Source organism: Rutidosis leptorrhynchoides, chromosome 11 (genome assembly GCF_046630445.1).
Source record: "Rutidosis leptorrhynchoides isolate AG116_Rl617_1_P2 chromosome 11, CSIRO_AGI_Rlap_v1, whole genome shotgun sequence".
Classification (NCBI taxonomy): Eukaryota; Viridiplantae; Streptophyta; class Magnoliopsida; order Asterales; family Asteraceae; genus Rutidosis; species Rutidosis leptorrhynchoides.
In genome coordinates, this window is record NC_092343.1 from 184,913,768 (window position 1) to 184,937,992 (window position 24,225).

The following is a 24,225-nucleotide window of genomic DNA, read 5'->3' on the forward strand; positions in this document are numbered from 1 at the left end:
GGTTTAAACCAGAAATATACCCTTAGCTTGGTAACATTAAACTACTTGTCTATGTACGGTAGGCGCGAATCCTAAAGATAGATCTATTGGGCCTGACAAACCCCATCCTGACTATGGGATGCTTTAGTACTTTGAGGTTATTTTAAACACGCCTGATCTGGTGTACTTCAGAGGGTAAAACATGAACGTTAAGGCTTGTTACCGGGTGCCTACAACTTATAGAATACTTTTATACACTTGCGAGTGTACATATATTTATAAACGGAAATCTTGTGGTCTATTAATATATTGAAATGATTGTTATGATAAACCTGTGAACTCACCAACCTTTTGGTTGACACTTTAAAGCATGTTTATTCTCAGGTATTAAAGAAATCTTCCGCTGTGCATTAGCTCATTTTAAGGATATTACTTGGAGTCATTCATGGCATATTTTGAAAGACGTTGCATTCGAGTCATTGAGTTCATCAAGATTATTATTAAGCCAATTATAGTTGGATGTATTATGAAATGGTGTGCATGCCGTCAACTTTCGTTGTAAAGAAAGTTTGTCTTTTAAAAACGAATGCAATGTTTGTAAAATGTATCATATAGAGGTCAAATACCTCGCGATGTAATCAACTATTGTGAATCGTTTATAATGTATATGAACGGGTCCTTTCAGTTGGTATCAGAGCGGTGGTCTTAGCGAACCAGGTCTGCATTAGTGTGTCTAACTGATAGTCGTTAGGATGCATTAGTGAGTCTGGACTTCGACCGTGTCTGCATTTCAAAAGTTTTGCTCATCATTCTTGTCGAAAATTACCTGCTTATCATTCTTAGTCTAGACACATCTTATTGCATTGATTGCATGAATAGTGTATAGACAAAATTCATATCTTAGCGTATCTGCTAATTCATATCTTAGCGTATCTGTTACTGTAAACTTTGCCTGACATATTCCGTAAATTCCTCCGTAATCTACGAAACCTTTTGCTCTATATAATTAGAATACCACCCGATAGCCGGAAAATCATTTCATATCGAAAAATTCTTTATTCAATCGTACGAAATGGAATTCGTCATTAGTTCAAGTCCCTCGGATTCCGAAATGGAATCCCACTCAAGTTCCGAAAGCAGTGTGACCGGAATGGATCAACCAATTAGTCATCATCTATTCTGGATGAATTAGGGATGGGTTCGTAGCCTCCTTAATCATTGGAGACAAGAAGAAGGTGATCCCTTCCATCCACCACATTGCCCTCTTGGCGAAGAACCTGATGCACTTACCGGCGAACCTATCCGAAACACCATTTTCTCTCTTATTTCTAGAGTATCTCGTCACGATTACATACTACACCAAATTCTAGATTTTATTTATCCGCTCGTCCGAACTGACAATCACCCCTGTGTAATAGAAGAAGTCAACGAGCTTCGCGCTCGGGTAGTGGCTTTGGAGAATATGGTGCAAAGGTTACAAACACCAGCAGCAGCACCAGCAGCATAAACAGTACCACCATCAGCAACACCAACAGTACCATCACCACCACCAACAACAACATCCACATCCCACACCGCAACATCACAATATGTATCTCAAACATCAACGTCATATGCCCTGTAAATATCCAGGAATATCAACAACAACAAACGATGAAGTATTAATTCATAAACTTCATTGAAGAGATATCTCTGCGGCAGTTATGTAATCTCCAAAATCTTAGAGATTATTTAATTCTGACCGTAAATCGGATGAGTGAACGGAGATGGTAGAGTAGAAACTTTGATCGAAAATGGTGTACGATTTACAAGCTAGAATTGTTTTACCAACAGCATCAACAGGACCGTAGCATCATCAACACAGTCAGTGCCGTCACTATCGTCAGAATTAACAGCACCTGTAACATCACAAACTCTGTCAGTTCAAGAATCATTGTGGACATCATTACGAATCAACAACAAATATATTGTATCAACGAGTTATGAAGTATTAACTCATTTCCAATCGAAAGATTTATATGTATATTTTATATGTATAAATTTTTAAACCATAATAAATCTTCCCGTACTAAGCTATTATGTGTGAATCTTAACTACTCAGTTAATTCATATTACAAATATGCAATGATGTACGTCCTTCGTCCGCAACTTAACCATCGTTAATTACAATCTCTGTCTCAATTCAATAAAAAAATCCAATTTATAATAAATCAAGTGTATTATTCGAATATATGTTTGATTTTATGCTTTCATCATCGATGTACTCGAAACTTTTCAAATAACATCATTCGTACCTTGCGAAGTTCACAAGAATTTCACGAAAACCAACAAATAACAAAGTAATGATTCATAATTTCAATATTATTGAAGAAATACTTATGCAATTTATAAAGTTTTAGGGATTACTCAATTCTAGTTCCAACCATAAAACAAATGAGTTTAATTTAATAATAACTCATTAAATCTATATTACATCTAAAGAAAATATACACATATATTTTCATAAAGACTGTAATAAACTTCTTTTGTACAAAATATTAATTGTGAAAATTTTTTTAATGGATAGGTAATACCCGAGAGATATATAAATTCACAATTAATATATTACATTTTTCGAAACTGATTCAGCAATCATCAACTATACTCCCTACTTTCACAACAATATCCATTCTTTCATATAAATCAAAACAATCGTACTCATTCAAATTCAATTACATATTCTGATTTTGAAATCGCATAATTCAATTCGAAATATAACCAGTATCATCACTCTTAGATTCCTATATCTTCAAAGCTATACTTTGACTTCAAAACTGTGTTAGAACATCATATGTATTAACGATTACAATATGTGCTCAAACCCTTCGAAATTCCTGAAGACACTTCAACTAAGGAACAATCGAGATGATGATCCAACCACATGTTACCCACAGTTATACACCTAAAAAACTCTCAAAACCCAAGTCATAGTTCGACACGTATCCGTGTTAGACCCTTTGGCATTTACTAGCTAAAATAACTTTTCAATTCCGTTTCAAAATAGACAGTTTTGTCACAGCTCCAGCAAGTCATCTTCGACTTCTTAATCAAAACAGTCTTATTATAACCTCGATAGATACGTTGCCCTTTCGCCAACGTTACCAGGGAATCGTTTATATTCACCACATTAGCAATAAACTTACCAACAACTTCATTGATCTTTGACTTTCCAAAAAAAAAATCATTATAATTATTGAAACCCTATCATATACTCATTCGTACCTTATAACAAGAATTGTCATACCAATTATTGAGAATCAGCAATCAGTATTTTGAAACCTCGCAGCATGTCTACATCAACAATTACATATACACACAACGTCTACCTCCAAGACTTACATTCTTTGAATGAGAAATTTCTGAAAAGCACCCTAAACTGCGAACCAGTTCTCGAAATTTTGAAAAATGCTGATGAAGCAGCAAAAAACTGTAAACGACCTTAACAGTAAAAAGTTGGATGATAAAGGATAGTATATTGGCAAAGCTCAGAAAAAGAGAAGCTTTGGAACTGGAAAACGGATTGAGCAAAGTATGAATGACGCTGTGGACAACTCACAAAGGCTGAACCTGACTTCAAAGAATCCAAATGATTTAGTACTTGCTGAATTCATTAACGAATACCTTGCTCCTGACTCTAAACCCTTGCGGACAATATCCTTCATCATCCTCTGATATTAGACATTCTAAGATATCATCGTATCTTTCATTATAAATATCATCCATACTTCTGAAGATATTTTTATAATTATTCTTATCTGAAATCATTTACCTCTTCGCGCTATCTGTATTATATCATAAAAGAAACTATTTTAGTTTCTAAATTCTGAAACATTCGAGTTTAAAATAGGAATATTCATGAAGAAGTGTTGGGAGCTGAAGCATGAGTTAGTATAATATAATGACACTTGATCAACGTGATTATATTACAGTAATTCATGCTGAGTTTCTAAATGAAACATGATGATTCACAGATCATAACGTCATCATGTGCTATGTTACACGACTCTTGTATTCTCTTTGATCTCTAAATATCAAGAAAATATTTCTTGATGATTCGGCCTTTTCCGAGGTATTCTGGTAATTTGACAAGTCAAGATCGTGTCATTACAATTTCCTTCCTAGAACATTAACAATGTTCATTCCGAAATTTATATCTGCGAATTCTGGACCATTACAAGCGGTGCTTAATCGCAAGAAGAAGAAACGGAAGGACAAAGCTCTGAACTAGAAATGAGAGTATAAATCATAGCAAATAGAAGAGAGCATTAACTGTGGATGACAATGATTATAGAAGAAGCAAGGACTTTGAAATATAAGGGAAGATATAAAACCCAACAACAACCCAGAAATCACAAACCGTATATATCAATTCATATAGCAATATAAAGACATAGGAGAACTAAAAACACTATAAAACCAAGAGTATAGTAGAAGTAAATAGATTCTTCCGGAGGCAGATGAAAAAGAAGAGCGACAGATATGAAAGTGAGGAGTATATCAAGAATCAGCACTGGATGAAGCATATTGGCAAATACTTTAAAATATGAGTTGAGAAGGTGTGAGTTGTAAGAAAACAAATAAGGTGGATTTATAGTGAAATATCCGACAGAGAAATCAAAATGGATTATCGCATTAATTCGAAGAGGATCATAATTTCCTTAATCGCCGAATAATCAAATCCAATATAGATTACAAAGATTTTCTTTTCGGAGATCAATCGTGATGACATCAAAAGATACGACGAATCATTATTATCTTATTTCATTCATTTACGATAACTTCACTCATACGCTTCGAGTAATCGAATTATTTTATCCATTCTTCTTGAACATGATAAAACTCTATAATCGTTATAATAACATTCTCATTGTTAGTCATGACGACCTCTATCAAATTTCGGGGACGAAATTTCTTTAACGGGTAGGTACTGTGACGACCCGGAAATTTCCGACCAAATTTAAACTTTAATCTTTATATTATTCAGACACGATAAGCAAAGTTTGTTAAGTTAAATCTCAAGAATTTTAAACTGTGTTCATACATTCATTATAACCTCGACCAAATTCCGACGATTCACGAACCGTTATATATAAATAGATATGTATATGTATATATATATATTATAACTTGAGAATATTAATAAAGTATTAAACGTATAATACTTTACACGAACGTATTTGTTTCAATATGATTTTCGACGAAAAAAAATATATTAAATGATTGAATTATCAAAAACATTGAATTATGATTACAAGTCTCTGTTGAGAGGTCCACTATGATTTGAGAAAATCTATTCCTCTTAACGATATTCAGAATAATTTGTAAAGCTATTTATAAATAAAAACAAAAAGTGTCATTTACGAAAGTTAGACAAAAGTTAGTGGAGAATTGGTTTCCATAATATTCTATTAATCAATTTTCAAACGTACAAAGACGTTTTCAGTTTAAAAAGAACTTTATTATTAAAACGTATATAACTTTTATAAATATCTAGAATCACTTTTGATAACTCATTACTTAACCAGTATAATAAATATAACGATATTTATATTTTATTTCATTAAATATATATAACGATTTAAATTAATATTATATATATTTATACGCGTATTATACATACATAGTTTTTTATACTTTTACTATACTTTAACTTTACCTTTACTTTACTTTTACTTTACTTTAACTTTAATAATTCATACTTTAATAATTCACTTTAATAATTCATACTTTAATAATTCACTTTAATAATTCATACTTTAATAATTCACTTTAATAATTCATACTTTAATAATTCATACTTTAATAATTCACTTTTATAATTCAAAAATCTATTATAAATAGAATTCAATAGGTTTCATTATTTCATAGAAACTTGAAAATATATTTCTCTAAACTCTCTCAATTGATATATATATATATATATATATATATATATATATATATATATATATATATATATATATATATATTTGCTCTGTATTATTTCAAAATATTATTAGTATACATAAAATATTACGACGGAGTGCTGTCCGAGTGATTTCAAAATAGTTTTTTTGAATGAGTCGAAGCTAAGGAAATTATGGGTTATAACTATGAAGGTGATGGGTATGGTTCATGGGTATGCTCGTGAGGTCAATCTAGTGTTTATCATCTCCGTTGCGTCTACGTACTTTCCTGCAATATTGAATCTCAATATTGATACGTTCGTGAATCCGAGGCCAACCTTGCACTTATTAAATGACGTTATATGTATTTTTACTACGAAATACAGTATTGTGAGTTTCATTACTCCCTTTTTATATATATTTTTGGGCTGAGAATACATGCGCTGTTTTATAAATGTTTTACGAAATAGGCACAAGTACTAAAACTAATTCTATGTGGGTTTAAACCAGAAATATACCCTTAGCTTGGTAACATTAAACTACTTGTCTATGTACGGTAGGCGCGAATCCTAAAGATAGATCTATTGGGCCTGACAAACCCCATCCTGACTATGGGATGCTTTAGTACTTCGAGGTTATTTTAAACACGCCTGATCTGGTGTACTTCAGAGGGTAAAACATGAACGTAGGCTTGTTACCGGGTGCCTACAACTTATAGAATACTTTTATACACTTGCGAGTGTACATATATTTATAAACGGAAATCTTGTGGTCTATTAATATATTGAAATGATTGTTATGATAAACCTGTGAACTCACCAACCTTTTGGTTGACACTTTAAAGCATGTTTATTCTCAGGTATTAAAGAAATCTTCCGCTGTGCATTAGCTCATTTTAAGGATATTACTTGGAGTCATTCATGGCATATTTTGAAAGACGTTGCATTCGAGTCATTGAGTTCATCAAGATTATTATTAAGCCAATTATAGTTGGATGTATTATGAAATGGTGTGCATGCCGTCAACTTTCGTTGTAAAGAAATTTTGTCTTTTAAAAACGAATGCAATGTTTGTAAAATGTATCATATAGAGGTCAAATACCTCGCGATGTAATCAACTATTGTGAATCGTTTATAATGTATATGAACGGGTCCTTTCACATTTCCTCTTGTCTTTATTCCTCGGGGTTGGATAGTATTCAGGAGACCCATGTAACTTTAGAGTAGTATTTGGGCTATAATTTGGTGAGGGAGGACCACCAAAGCCATAAAGTGGACTTTGGACTGGTCTTTCTGTGGAAGACCTTTCAGTATCTTTTTTGGTTGGCTTGAAAAGATTCATTTTGGTCGTTTGATGATAATTAGACATCCTAACATTAGGAAGGATATTTTGATTAGAATCTTTAAGTCAAGTTTATTAAAGCATAATCGTTAAGATTATGGGGCAATCCTAAGTGCTTTAATTCTAAGGCAGGAAAGGTTATAGTTTCCTAGATTGCTAAGGCACCCTAGCTAACAAGTAAGGCACACATAAAAATGCAATCCCGGTTCTCTATAACAGCCTGGTTATGCTCTGATACCAATCTGTAACATCCTCTCAATAGGGTCTGGAAGGAACGTCACTAATATCAAAACATACCAACATATTATAATAAACGAGAACAATACTAAATGATGAATTTAACTTTAATGAGTACGCAGCGGAAAATGAAATGTCGTTACAATGACAGGAATAACAATATCGTAAATGTTCACATGCAGAAGTAATAAATGCGATATCTCTTGATCCTATGTCCAAGTAGCATCACATAAGCGGTAAGTATAAGAGCTTGAATCAAGCAGCACCTGAGACAAAACATGCTAAAGTGTCAACCAAAAAGGTTGAGTGAAGTTCATAGGTTTAACAAAAAGTTTGTCGTTGTTTTAGACCACAAAATTTAGTTTGTAAAGTTGATCTCCCGCAGGATCAAAAAAGTTATGCCAATGCATGATATTTAGACTAAACGTTCAAGTTTTGCCCCATGACAAGTTGTGTCTGTCCTTGTCGGTTTAATTTCATTATTAAGTAATACAATGACTTGGTCAAATGTATTGGGGACGTTACTCCCGATAGGCCTAACCCCAATAATTAAGCATGCCACAGCAATTAAAAATATCACTGTAGGGACTTAGTCGGACATAGCCGGGTATAGCATAGTTTAACAGTTTGGTACTTGTGTCTAAAGTGTAAAAAGTAAAAACAGCATGTGTCTCACCCCAAGTAAAAGTAAGTAAGTTTACTAGCAATAAAGAGGGGCTATGAATTCACCTTAGTAAGTAGAGAGAGAGTTATTCCTCGGAATAAAGAGTTGAACGAGTGAGCAGGAAAGTCAACCAATTGACATTTAAGAGTAGTTAAGTGTTTTGCCCATGTTTAAGTTTAAGTAGGTGTTTGTTTTACTAAGTTTCTATTCCTAGTAAGTTACTATTTTTATAAAGTTTCTATTTTTAGAAAGTTTCTTATTTTACTAAGTTTCTATGACTATAGAGTTTCTACTTTTATCAGTGTTTTCCATTTTAGGATACTTGCCGTATTAGATAAGCTTCCAATCACCTCTTTCCCTTCGAATGGCTAATTTAGATCTAGGGGCTTGAGCCATAGGACCCTTTAAATCGGAAATCCAAACCCTCTGCCTAGAATCTCATAGAAACCATTCGTCAAGAAAGTTCGAAGATCTATACATCTCTAATACATATCCCAAAATGTTTTTATGTTACAATATAAGTAGTAGGTTATAGGTGCTAGTAATAGTAATAGTGTATACATGTTATTTATTTTATTTTTAATTGCATATAATTTATAACATTATTTACATGTTTCGGTAAAAATAATAACCGAAGTAAAAAGTAAAAAGTAAAAAGTAAAAAGTAAAAAAAATAAAAAGTAAGAAAAGAATACTTACTAGTAGTAATTCTTCAAAGAGAGAATGAGAGAAATTTTGGTGTGAGTTTGAATAAGAAATGAGGGGTATTTATACTTGAAAAAATTAGGTAAAAAGAATAAAATAATTAAAAGAAAAAGAAATATTTTAATTCTTAATGGGATTTTAAAATTTAAAAGTATTAAATGTTAGGTCATGGGATAATGCACAAAATAAAATAATAAAAGTAGTTTTTCCTTAAAATTGATTTAATGCTTTTCCAAGAATATTTGTCAATAATATTTTATTTTATTATTATTTTTATTTAATTAATAAATACAAATTTTGCATAAAAATAATAAATAATTCGGTATTTTGTATTTTTAATAATAATTATGATTTTAATTATTAAACTATAGTTTTAGTAAGTTTGTAAATATTATTACATTTATATATAATTAGATTTATTATATAGTTAAATATATAATACATTAACTAAATAATAAAAGTGATACAAAGTTTATATACTTAGTTAAATTATGTCAAATTATATAAATTAATAATATATTATTTATTTAAGCGTACATTGTTGACTAAAAATTACTATTCGGTCAATATTTAATTGTATATAACAACCCTTAATACATATAGTCAGACATATAACCCTAGGGTTAATTCAGTAAATTTAGAAGTCGAAAAGTGAGGGTTGTTACATCTGGTGACCGCGAGTCCAGACCTTATGGTCATAAAATGGTCTTTTTCAGCATCTGGTGACCGCGAGTCCAAACCTTGTGGTCGCAAAATGGCCTTTTTCAGCAGCTATTTTGCTGATTTGTGGTATGCACGAATTTAACTTCAAACAATCATATTTCATGAACCGTAAATAATTAGAACATATATCTTATATCGTTGGAAAGGTAATTTAATGAAGAATACAACGAAATACATTTCATGAATCAAACCCATCATTAACAACAATGAAAACCTCTTCAAATGATCATTAAACGTTCAAAATCAAAGTTTCAAGTTCACAAAATGCATTTCTTGCCTCGGGAATCCAATTTACACATACGATACGCCGTTTTGAAGGTAATGAAACATACAATACAACTAATCACTCACTAATAACATTTCATGGCATTCAATACATCAAATGTTCACATTTAGGTCCATCAAAACCTAACCAACACCACCAAAATCAATAATCAAGTTTATGAAGTTTTCTAAAGCAACCTACACATCAAATTGAAGCTAGTGATACTAGTAACACAATTAAAACATGAACTTTTAACATCTAACAACATTTAAGCAATTTAATCTCAAGAACAAACACACCAAAGTTCAAGTTCAAGCTAGTTACTTCAAAACAACAAATTGAGCAAACAAAACATATATTCATGTTAGACTTGAGCCAAAGACACTAATTAACACTTTATAAGTTAAAAACATCAAGAACAAGAAATCTAGTGATTTTAGAAAGTTACCAAAATGAGGTAAAATTGGTATCAAGTTGTAGAGGATGAAGAGAGGATCACGAAAATGTAATTTGTTTTGTTGCTAGCTTCCTAATCCGAATTTAGATGATGAATTCTTGTTTGTGTTCTTGAGAGAAAAAGGGAGTAAGAAAGAAAGAAAGAAAGAAATGGGTGAATGAGTGGAGGTGGTGAGGTGGTTGACTTAGTCAACTACTAGCCACCTCTTTGGTCAAGTGGCAAAACTAGTCCCTCAAGTTCGGGTGCAGGTGCGTGAATTAACCAAAAGAATTATTTTAAATTACACGAGAGTACGGGAGACGTCATAATCTCATAACGAAAATATTAAGAATGTTAGTTAACGGATGATACGAATCTAGATACGAAGGGCATTATTAAAATAAAAAGACGGGCGTTAAAATAATTTAACGGAATAATGCGGGATGTTACATTACCCACACCTTAAAAGAAATTTCTTCCCGAAATTTATTTGGAAGTAGTAGTCGCTGTCTCTTCCTCGAGACCTAGTGTTGTCAATTCTACGAATGAGTGAAGGTACTTCATTTTTATTTGGTCCTCTTTTGGCATTCCCACGAATCTGGATAGTCGGGGTTTTATGTCGTGTTAAGGCTTGGTTTTACGATCCACAATTTCAACCGGTCTTTCTACGAAGAGGAGTTTGTTATCGATAGTAAGTTTATCTAGAATGGTAGCACGTTCCTGTTTCGCAAGACACGTCTCTAAGTTTGTTACATGGAACGTAAGGTAAACAAAAACTGAATTGAGTCGGAAGTTCTAAATGGTATGAAGCGGTTCCAATACGCCCCAAGATTTCAAAAGAATCAATATTGCGGATATAACTTTCCTCAATTTCTCGAAACGGAGTACACCTTTCCAAGGTGCGGTTTTTCAATATTACCAGGTTACTGACTTGGAATTCGGAAGGTATACGCCTAATATCGGCATAGTCCTTTTGGCGACTACGGGCGGTCTTGAGCCCTTCTCGAACTTGAACTATCTCAATGGTTGTTTCTTGAATAAGTTCGGATCCTGTGATTGCTTATCACCTACTTCGGTCCAATGAATAGGAGAACGACATTTGCGATTATATAAAGTTTCGAAAAGTGCGGTGTTAACACAAGAGTGGTAACTACTGTTGTAAGAGGGATCAACTAAAGGCGACAATACAAGTTTGTAACATGTCTTTCCAAGATGTAAATCGTTCGTTTACTTGGTTCGTCGGTTTGTGGAAGATATGCGGTACGCATGTCTAAACGTGTTCCTAAGGCTTCTTGTAAAACTAGAAGTGAAACGAGTATTTTGATCCGGGATAATTGACAATGGTACACCGTGTTGGAATAGAATTTCTTAAGATATGTTTCAACAAGTTAGTTAGGGCTCGAAAACGTTTGTTGGTACACGTTTCTTATCGGCTACCGAAAATGTTCGTCAGGGCTAGTCACCCTCGTGGCGAATACTAGTAATACATAGAGAGTCTCTCTCTCCATTGAGAAATTATATAAAAGGTTTCCTTATACGGAAGTGCAAGCGAAAAGACAGGAGTGAAATGAGAACTTAGAATAGGATGAGTTCACATCTTGAGGTTAGTGGTCAAATGTTGAGACTTGGTGGGGAACGAGATTGTACACGTAGTTGTATAGTTCGGAGTTGAGTAGTAGTTGGCAGTATATCAGAAGCATAAAGACAATAAGTCAAGGAAGAAAAGGGTATCCTTGGATTGTGTGTTATCTTGGGTCCCAGTAATATCATACGGTCATAGTGAAATAATAGAGTTATGTAATGTGGTATGTGGTGATGAGAAAATTGATTGAATTCATAATTAAGTATTCAAATTCTTCGTGCAAAATAACGAATTTTAGTTTCCTTGATTTCGAGTCGAGAGAGTAAGCCTTTCAGGCGTTCAAGTAGAAATATTTCCATATTTGGGTTCCATCTTGTGCTACACGAATTTAGCTAGTAAGGTTGGTGTGAGAAATAACGTTCAAAGTTCGGACACGGTGAGGTTTAATTCTTTCCTCAGTGAGTTAACGGGGTTAAAGGACGAGCAACACGAGAAAAGTCGGAAAATTAATCTTCGGTATTAACCGACGAGATTCAAGATTTTACGAATACAAGTCAGAGTCGTGAGGGTCTCCCGATCATGTGTGGCTTCGATTGTGAGGTTTATTGTAATACCTCGATCACTAACAACATGGTCAAGAAATTGGACTTCGTTTAACCAAAATACACACTTGGAGATCCCGGCATAGAGTTGCTCTTTTCTCAAGAGTTCGAGCGTAAGATGGAGATGTTGTTCGTTTTCTTCTTTACTTGAATAGGTTTAGACGTCATTTGTAAATACAATAATGGATTTGTCTAGATAAGTTTGCACACGCGGTTCAGGAGGTCTATGAATACGGACGGAGCCTTATTTAAACTAAACGATATTAAAATAAAATTATAACTATCATAGTGAGTTCTAGAAATGGTTTAGGAGGCATTGCCTCCCTTAACCCTCAATTGATAATAACCAGCATGAAGGTCAAATTTGGAATACACGCAAGATCCTTGTAACGGTTCAAGAGGTTGTTGCTACGGGGAAGAGGATATCGGTTCTCAGCTGGAAATTATTTAGTTCACGATAATCCATACACATGAAAGGAATCATTTTCTTCTTAATGAATATGTTTTGAGCTCCCTAGTTCTATAGGTATCAAGTCAAAATTCAAATTATCCATGCAGTAAGTTTAACGTACACCCTCCGATAAAATTAATCAGTACGCAATGGTTTTCCGTTGGTCACTTGAATGGCATAAGTAATATCTAGGGAGAGTGGTGGAGTGCAAAGAGTAGGCTCCAAAGCCTTAGATACAAAACATTTATCGACACCCGAATCGGATAAACATGAAACATAAGAGTTGTTGAGAAGAAACGTACCCGTAACTAATTGTCATTCTGGACATCCTAGGTGTTAATGTTGAAAGCTCATTCGCGTACATTGGGGTTGGTGTTCTTCTTGGGACATGCATTCTTAAAATGACCCAGTTGTCCACATTCAAAACAAGCACCCCTTCTGCGTGTACAGGGCACCTTTTTAGCGACGGGGGCGACACCTTTATAACCATGGGCCACATGGCCACTTCTTTGACACTTGATGCAAAATGGTTTGCCAAATTTTCCATAATGATGTTTGTGGCACGTGTTGCAAAAAGGTCGAGTTCCGGCATAACTTTTCCTACTGCCGGGGGTGAAAGGCTTCTTGGTGGAGTCGTTGTGTTTGTGGTTGCTTGATGAAGAGGCTTCCCATTTTCTTTTGTTGTTATCCGGTTGGTCCTCGGTTGTTTGTGACGGCGCTTCAATTTCGTCCACCTTTTTTATAAATTAGCGGGCTATCATCACAGCCTCTTATAGGTCGGCGGGTCTTGGTGGCATTACCCCGTGTGGAATGCTCTTAGGAAGGCCATCCATGTAAAATTCAACTCCTTGGGGCCCGGGAGCCTGGAGGTTTGGACAAATTGAGGTTAGTTCGGCAAATCGTTGATTATAAGCTTCGAGGTCATTTCGGGCTATTTTTAAATTTCTTGGCCCCTGTTCGAGCCTTCGAGTCTCTTCACGCGGGAAATATTCGGTGATCATTCTTTCTCTTAATTCGGTCCAAGAGAGTGTAAGGGCTTCATCGATACCCACTGATTGTACATACGTGTTCCACCATGAGAGAGCAATACTGGTGAGAGTGAGGGTGGAAAACTTGACCTTATCTTGGTCCCGACAACCGCTTATGCTAAAAACGGATTCCGTTTGTTAAAAACCATCAGGTGAGAGCAACCGGTCCCCCGGTTCCATCGAAAGTGGGAGGTTTGTACTCCATGAAGTTCTTGTAGGAGCACCCCTCGTTTGAATTACTGGCTCCCTGATTGTTGTTGTGGTTGGAGAATTGATTGGCCACGGCCTCACCCACGGCAGTGGCTATCTTTCGTTGAAGAGCTTGTTCGAGAGTTTTGGAAGGAGTATTGTGTTGACCTTGGTGAGCCATTGTTCCTTCATGACACAAGAATACCGTTGATTAGTATTATCAATAATACTAATCGTGATATGGAATCAAGATAAAGAGAAAATTTTTCCTTGCTTCGCCTTAATTTCTTTATGTCATAATGTCGGAACGTTCATATGAGTCACCGTAATATAATCCCAGAAATTATATTACCCTGATTCATATGTGCATTCGACATCATTTCATATAGTCAAGGTGGCGTGTCAATCAAATCAACCACGTGAGATTAAGGTAGAATAAGAGTTAGATGTGAATAAAAGAGTTCGAGTATAAATGCACAAGTAGTTAAGTAATTCCTACTTCAAGTCTATATGCCGGTTGTAGTCTAGATTCACTAATGTACCCTATGACTCGGGGTTGACACCAATGAACTCTAAATCCCTACAACCAATGCTCTGATACCATCTGTAGCGACCCGACAAAATCGTCATTGACGGCGCCGTCTACTTAGGTCCCATTGCATGGTCATAAGTCTTTAATGCAACGTTTGACCAAAAGTATGTCGCATTCATTTCAAAGTTTCATACCCCGTCCAAAATCTTCCGAACGAATACAATAACATATGGTACCATCGCGATGAACGGACCTCTATATGCCTTGAACGACTCCATGTAATGTCTCTAAAATGAGTAAATGCACAGCGGAAGATTTCTTTCATACCTGAGAATAAACATGCTTTAAAGTGTCAACCAAAAGGTTGGTGAGTTCATAGGTTTATCATAAAACAATAAAATTCATCATTTTGATAGACCACAAGATTTAAATTCTATCTTCCATAAACATAATCTCGTATCAAGCATTTCGCAAACTGCATAGAGATAAATTCATTTTCATAACCATAATCTCGTATCAGGCATTTCACAAACTGCATAGAGATAAAATCATTTTCATAAACATAATCTCGTATCAGGCATTTCGCAAACTGCATAGAGATAAAATCATTCTCTCGATACATAACATTCATTTTTCTTTCATAGCTTTCATAGCTTGGCTTGGTAACCAACCTTAACATATAATGCGCATAATAATATCCCCAAAACAGAATATCTCGTCTGTATAATAATCATATAAACCTCGAAGTACTAAACACCATGCCCACTAGCTCTTCCGTCTAGTGAACATTCTGGGTGGGGGTGTCAAACCCGGTAGCTACCTTTAGGATTCGCGTGAATTAGGGCCATACCCGATTCTAATTCTTAGGTTACCAAGCATAATAATCAGGGGAAAATATTCATATCACTTTTGGCAATTATCACGTCCACATAATTCAATGGTGGCAATCATCACGTCCACATAATTCATTCGAGGAATGTTTTACTTGTGTCTATCTCGTCAAACATTTATAAAAGCATTTCATGTATTCGCAGTTCAAAATATATTTCAAAAGCATTTAGTAAAGCAGTTGTAAAAACAGTGCATGTATTCTCAGTCCCAAAAATGTAAAGAGTAAAAGGGAATCAAATGAACTCACCATACGATATTTTGTAGTAAAAATATGCATACGACGATAATGAACAATGTAAGGTTGGCCTCGGATTCACGAACCTATATCATTTATGTATATATTAACACATATAATTGAAGTCGAATAATTTGTGTATTATTATTAGTATAACTGTTATTTTAGTAATTCATGTGTAAAATTATTTATTTTATATACTTTAAATAATTAATTTATAACATATAATTTTATTAAGTATATTTTATGTATCTAACTTTTATTGTAATATTAATAATAATATTAATATTAATATTGCTAATAATAATAATAATATAGTTGTATTTGGTAAAAGTAATAATGATGATAGTAATAACATTAAAAATGATAAAAATATTAATAATAATGTTAATACTAATAATGATAAAAATAATAATAATTTTAATAAAAATATTAATTTTAATAATAATGATAATATATAATAAAAATAAAAATAATAATAATGGGTAATAAGTAAACTACCTCAAACAACTAGTTCTTAAAAAAATACCCAAGTCCGGGTTTGAACTCGCGACGTCCCGCTAACCCAACATAACCGCAACCACCTACCCTAGTTGAAATGTCCCGTTCTTATTGATTAAAAACATTCCATATTAATTGATTTCGTTGCGAGGTTTTGACCTCTATATGAGACATTTTTCAAAGACTGCATTCATTTTTAAAACAAACCATAACCTTTATTTCATCAATAAAGGTTTAAAAAGCTTTACGTAGATTATCAAATAATGATAATCTAAAATATCTTGTTTACACACGACCATTACATAATGGTTTACAATACAAATATGTTACAACGAAAAAAGTTTCTTGAATGCAGTTTTTACATAATATCATATAAGCATGGACTCCAAATCTCGTCCTTATTTAAGTATGCGACAGCGGAAGCTCTTAATAATCACCTGAGAATAAACATGCTTAAAACGTCAACAAAAATGTTGGTGAGTTATAGGTTTAACCTATATATTATCAAATCATAATAATAGACCACAAGATTTCATATTTCAATACACATCCCATACATAGAGATAAAAATCATTCATATGGTGAACACCTGGTAACCGACATTAACAAGATGCATATTTAAGAATATCCCCATCATTCCGGGACACCCTTCGGATATGATATAAATTTCGAAGTACTAAAGCATCCGGTACTTTGGATGGGGTTTGTTAGGCCCAATAGATCTATCTTTAGGATTCGCGTCAATTAGGGTGTCTGTTCCCTGATTCTTAGATTACCAGACTTAATAATAAGGGGCATATTCGATTTCGATAATTCAACCATAGAATGTAGTTTCACGTACTTGTGTCTATTTTGTAAATCATTTATAAAACCTGCATGTATTCTCATCCCAAAAATATTATATTTTAAAAGTGGGACTATAACTCACTTTCACAGATTTTTTTACTTCGTCGGGAAGTAAGACTTGGCCACTGGTCGATTCATGAACCTATAACAAATATGTACATATATATCAAAGTATGTTCAAAATATATTTACAACACTTTTAATACATTTTGATGTTTTAAGTTTATTAAGTCAGCTGTCCTCGTTAGTAACCTACAACTAGTTGTCCACAGTTAGATGTACAGAAATAAATCGATATATATTATCTTGAATCAATCCACGACCCAGTGTATACATATCTCAGTATTGATCACAACTCAAACTATATATATTTTGGAATCAACCTCAACCCTGTATAGCTAACTCCAACATTCACATATAGAGGGTCTATGGTTGTTCCAAAATATATATAGATGTGTCGACATGATAGGTTGAAACATTGTATACGTGTCTATGGTATCTCAAGATTACATAATATACAATACAAGTTGATTAAGTTATGGTTGGAATAGATTTGTTACCAAATTTCACGTAGCTAAAATGAGAAAAATTATCCAATCTTGTTTTACCCATAACTTCTTCATTTTAAATCCGTTTTGAGTGAATAAAATTGCTATGGTTTCATATTGAACTCTAATTTAAGAATATAAATAGAAAAGTATAGGTTTATAGTCAGAAAATTAAGTTACATGTTAATTACTAAAGAGGTAGTCATTTTCGTCGAAAAAACGACATCTTGATGACCATTTTGGAAAACATACTTTCACTTTGAGTTTAACCATGATTTTTGGATATAGTTTCATGTTCATAAGAAAAATCATTTTCCCAGAAGAAAAACTTTTAAATCAAAGTTTATCATAGTTTTTAATTAACTAACCCAAAACAGCCCGCGGTGTTACTACGACGGCGTATGTCCGGTTTTACGGTGTTCTTCGTGTTTCCAGATTTTAAATCATTAAGTTAGCATATCATATAGATATAGAACATGTGTTTAGTTGATTTTAAAAGTCGTGTTAGAAGGATTAACTTTTGTTTGTGAACAAGTTTAGAATTAACTAAACTATGTTCTAGTGATTACAAGTTTAAACCTTCGAATAAGATAGCTTTATATGTATGAATCGAATGATGTTATGAACATCATTACTACCTCAAGTTCCTTGGATAAACCTACTAGAAATGAGAAAAATGGATCTAGCTTCAAAGGATCCTTGGATGGCTTGAAAGTTCTTGAAGCAGAATCATGACACGAAAACAATTTCAAGTAAGATTTCCACTGGAAATAAGATTGTTATAGTTATAGAAATTGAATCAAAGTTTGAATATGAGTATTAACTTGTATTAGAAAGATATCTTACTGTAAATAAGAAAGATTTCTTGAGGTTGGATGATCACTCTACAAGATTGGAAGTAAGCTAGCAAACTTGGAAGTATTCTTGATTTTATGAAACAAGAACTTGTAGAATTTATGAAGAACACTAAGAACTTGAAGATAGAACTTGAGAGAGATCAATTAGATGAAAAAAATTGAAGAATGAAAGTATTTTTAGGTGTTTTTGGTCGTTGGTGTATGGATTAGATATAAAGGATATGTAATTTTGTTTTCATGTAAATAAGTCATGAATGATTACTCATATTTTTGTAATTTTATGAGATATTTCATGCTAGTTGCCAAATGATGGTTCCCACATGTGTTAGGTGACTCACATGGGCTGCTAAGAGCTGATCATTGGAGTGTATATACCAATAGTACATACATCTTAAAGTTGTGTATTGTACGAGTACGAATACGGGTGTATACGAGTAGAATTGTTGATGAAACTGAACGAGGATGTAATTGTAAGCATTTTTTGTTAAGTAGAAGTATTTTGATAAGTGTCTTGAAGTCTTTAAAAAGTGTATGAATATATATTAAAACACTACATGTATATACATTTTAACTGAGTCGTTAAGTCATCGTTAGTCGTTACATGTAAGTGTTGTTTTGAAACCTTTAGGTTAACGATCTTGTTAAATGTTGTTAACCCAATGTTTATAATATCAACAGAGATTTTAAATTATTATATTATCATGATATTATGATGTACGAATATCTCTTAATATGATATATATACATTAAATGTCGTTACAACGATAATCGTTACATATATGTCTCGTTTCAAAATCATTAAGTTAGTAGTCTTGTTTTTACATATGTAGTTCATTGTTAATATACTTAATGATATGTTTACTTATCATAATATCATGTTAACTATATATATATAACCATATATATGTCATCATATAGTTTTTACAAGTTTTAACGTTCGTGAATCACAGGTCAACTTGGGTGGTCAATTGTCTATATGAAACCTATTTCAATTAATCAAGTCTTAACAAGTTTGATTGCTTAACATGTTGGAAACACTTAATCATGTAAAATAACAATTTCATTTAATATATATATAAACATGGAAAAGTTCGGGTCACTACAGTACCTACCCGTTAAATAAATTTCGTCCCGAAATTTTAAGCAGTTGGAGGTGTTGACGTATCTTTTAGAAATAAATGCGAGTATTTCTTCTTCATCTGATCTTCTCGTTCCCAGGTGAACTCGGGTCCTCTAAGAGCATTCCATCGAACCTTAACAATTGGTATCTTGTTTTGCTTAAGTCTTTTAACCTCACGATCCATTATTTCGACGGGTTCTTCGATGAATTGAAGTTTTTCGTTGATTTGGATTTCATCTAATGGAATAGTGAGATCTTCTTTAGCAAAACATTTCTTCAAGTTCGAGACGTGGAAAGTGTTATGTACAGCCACGAGTTGTTGAGGTAACTCAAGTCGGTAAGCTACTGGTCCGACACGATCAATAATCTTGAATGGTCCAATATACCTTGGATTTAATTTCCCTCGTTTACCAAATCGAACAACGCCTTTCCAAGGTGCAACTTTAAGCATGACCATCTCTCCAATTTCAAATTCTATATCTTTTCTTTTAATGTCAGCGTTGTGACGACCCGGAAATTTTTGACCAATTTTAAACCAAACTTTCGATACGATTTAATATTTTCGACATGATAAGCAAAGTCTGTAAAGGTGAGTCTCAAAATTTTCGAAATGGTTTACATGAATTCATTTACCTTTCGACTGCTCTCTACGATTCACGAACCATTAATTGTAAATAGATATGTGTGTATGTATATATAAATAATAATTCAAAAGATAATTTGAAATATTATATGATGTTGTTATTAATAATTAACCAAATAAAAATAGGATATTATAATAATTATTATTTAAAATATATCTCCATACATAAATAAAGTATACTAAAAATAAATACTAAATGATTGTAATACCCATTTGATGTTTCGATTGATATTAAGCAAGTTAAATTTAAACTTATATGATTTTAAAATAAACGGTAATACGAAAATGAGCTCTATAAGTTTTAGTCTCATTAGAAATGTATTTGGATTACTAAGTTCGTAAATTTATATAAGTGATATGCTTATTACTGTCGTTATCCATCGAATCATCTATTTTTGTTCATTTTATCAATTGGCAACTTTTCACTAAGATTGAACTCCCATTACAATTCAATTAGTTCCATTAATAGTTTTATTATTATATTATTATTATTATTATTAATTATAATTATTATTATTATTAAATTAATTATAATATCACTATAAAAATATATGTATGTATTTATATGTGCTGCAAAAACCAAACACCCGATTCTAATTACTACTTCTTCGTTTGATTACCACTAAACCACTAGCCTAATCACAAGGAACTCATAATAAACAAAAATGTGCGTAAAGACTTTAAATGTGGCACATGGGCTACATGTTCACATCTCATGTTCAATTTGATCTCTTTAAATTTTCATCGGACCCACGTACACTCATTCATACTTGTATCACTTTTACTGTTTTTGTTTGATTTCCATTTTATGCATATCCGTGAATTGAAAACACTGATTGGAAATGTCACTGTATTTAATTACCTCTTTTTGACTAATTGCATATAAGTTAAATATGCACATACAAATAGATGGAAAGTATTATCTATTTCTTTTGTTTTCTGCCAATCTTACAAACCAATCAATTCACCCACCAACCATTTTACCAAAAAAAATATATCTATATATTGCATATGCAAGGAGATACATACTATTCCTTCCTTCTTCTGGGTTCTTTATTTTTGTTGACCTCCCTTCTACAACACCACTCTCTTTTGCAACCACCTTCAACTACCATGATCACCAAGACTCCTGTAAATTAGTCACCCACCTCACCATTTCCATTGAACTGCTATAATGAATTCTGTCATCTGTTACATTCAACAACCACCTCGAACTTCGAAACTTCTTGCTACTGCCCTAATTTCATTCCTGCTGCAGATGCCAAACAATATTCACCATTACCATCAATACATTCAACTATAAATCTCCAATCATAATATCATCAAGGAAACTTGTACATTCAACTAGAACCTTTATTTTTTTTCTTTCCTTCCTGCGTGCTGGTTCTGCCTCTCTCGTTCTATTCTTCTCGATCAGTTTAACACACCAACAAAAGCAGATCCAATATTATACTCCGTATAAGATATTATCAAATATCATATATTATTATTATTATATGATTATTAGTGTTATTTATTTATACTAATATCATAATTATTATTATTAGTATATTATTTTAATTATTATTATTATTATTATTATTATTATTATTATTATTATTATTATTATTATTATTATTATTATTATTATTATTATTATTATTATTATTATCATTACATTATTAAAATTATTATTAAATTTAAATAAATATTATTGATATAAGAATGTAATTACCACACATAATATTATAATTGTATTAACAATATATATTATATTTATACATGATAGTATAACAAGTTTTATATAAACATTATATATATATATATATATATATATATATATATATATATATATATATATATATATATATATATATATATATCACATAAATATATTTATATAAGTTATATTAAATATTACATTAAAACATTGATATAAAATAAATTGAAAATATTAACATAATTATTTAATACATTATTCAACAAAATTAAACACTATTATAAAAATTATAATAATACTAAGATATTAAAATAAATGACATATATATTATAAGTATATAAAAATTATAAATTAGTTATTGAATTATTTTAAAGAATATTTACTCTAGCGATAACTTACTAAGATAACTTAATGAATAATATAAATATAATACTTAGATATATAAAATTTATATAATAAATTTATATAACATATATAAAAGTATAAATATATCAATATATAACATTTCAAATCACAAAAATATTACTAAACCAAAAATATGGAATAATAATTGTTTTATAGTTTAATGACATTATTTGACATAGATAAATTGGTATAGGTTCGTGAATTCGAGGCCAACCCTGCATTGTTCAAAATAGTCATATGTATTTTTACTACAAAATACATTAGGTGAGTTTCATTTACTCCCTTTTTACTCTTTACGTTTTTGGGCTGAGAATACATGCAAATGCTTTATTAACTGTTTACAATATTTATATGCGTGAGTTTCATTTGCCCGTTTTACTCTTTACATTTTTGGGCTGAGAATACATGCAAATGCTTTATTAACTGTTTTACAATATCTATATGCGTGAGTTTTATTTGCTCCCTTTTTACTCATTACATTTTTGGGCAGAGAATACATGCAAATGCTTTATTAACTGTTTTACAATATTTATATGCGTGAGTTTCATTTTCTCCCTTTTTACTCATTACATTTTTGGGCTGAGAATACATGCAAATGCTTTATTAACTGTTTTACAATATTTATATGCGTGAGTTTCATTATTCCCTTTTTATATACATTTTTGGGCTGAGAATACATGCAAATGCTTTATTAACTGTTTTACAATATTTATATGCGTGAGTTTCATTAATCCCTTTTTAAATGCTTTTGCAATATATATTTTTGGGACTGAGAATACATGAGCTGCTTTTATAAATGCTTTACGAAATAGACACAAGTAATCAAAACTACATTCTATGGTTGGATTATCTAATCGAATATGCCCTTTTTATTAAGTCTGGTAATCTAAGAATTAGGGAACAGACACCCTAATTGACGCGAACTCTAAAGATAGATCTATCGGGCCCAACAAGCCCCATCCAAAGTACCGGATGCTTTAGTACTTCGAAATTTATATCATGTCCGAAGGAGGATCCCAGAATGATGGGGATATTCTTATATGTATATTGTGAATGTCGGTTACCAGGTGTTCAATCCATATGAATGATATTTTTGTCTCTATGCATGGGACGTATGTTTATGAGAAATAGAAATATGAAATCTTGTGGTCTATCAAAATGATGAATTTTATTGTTTTATGATAAACCTATGAACTCACCAACCTTTTGGTTGACACTTGAAAGCATGTTTATTCTCAGGTATGAAAGAAATCATCCGCTGTGTATTTGCTCATTTTAAAAGACATCATTTGGAGTCGATCATTGCAATGGGACCAGATGTTGGTGACTTCGTCCAGATGGATTAGGACGGGGTATGACAGTTGGTATCAGAGCGGTGGTCTTAGCGAACCAGGTCTTGCATTAGTGTGTCTAACTGATAGTTGTTTAGATGCATTAGTGAGTCTGGACTTCGACCATGTCTGCATGTCAAAAGTTTTGCTTATCATTTAGTGTCAAAAAAAAAAAACTTTCCTGCTTATCATTCTTAGGGAATCACTTGCTTATCATCCTTAGTCTAGACACATCTTACTACATTGATTGCATGAATAGTGTATAGACAAAATCTATATCTTAGCGTATCTGTTACTGTAAACTTTTCCTGACATATTCTGCAAATTCCTCCGTAATCTACGGGATCTCATGTGCTAATTATGGGCATCCTATGCAATTAGAATACCATCTGATAGCCAAAAATCAATTTCATATCGAAAAATCCTTTATTCAATGGTACGAAATGGAACTCGTCACTAGTTCAAGTTCTTCAGAACCCGACAGCTCTTCC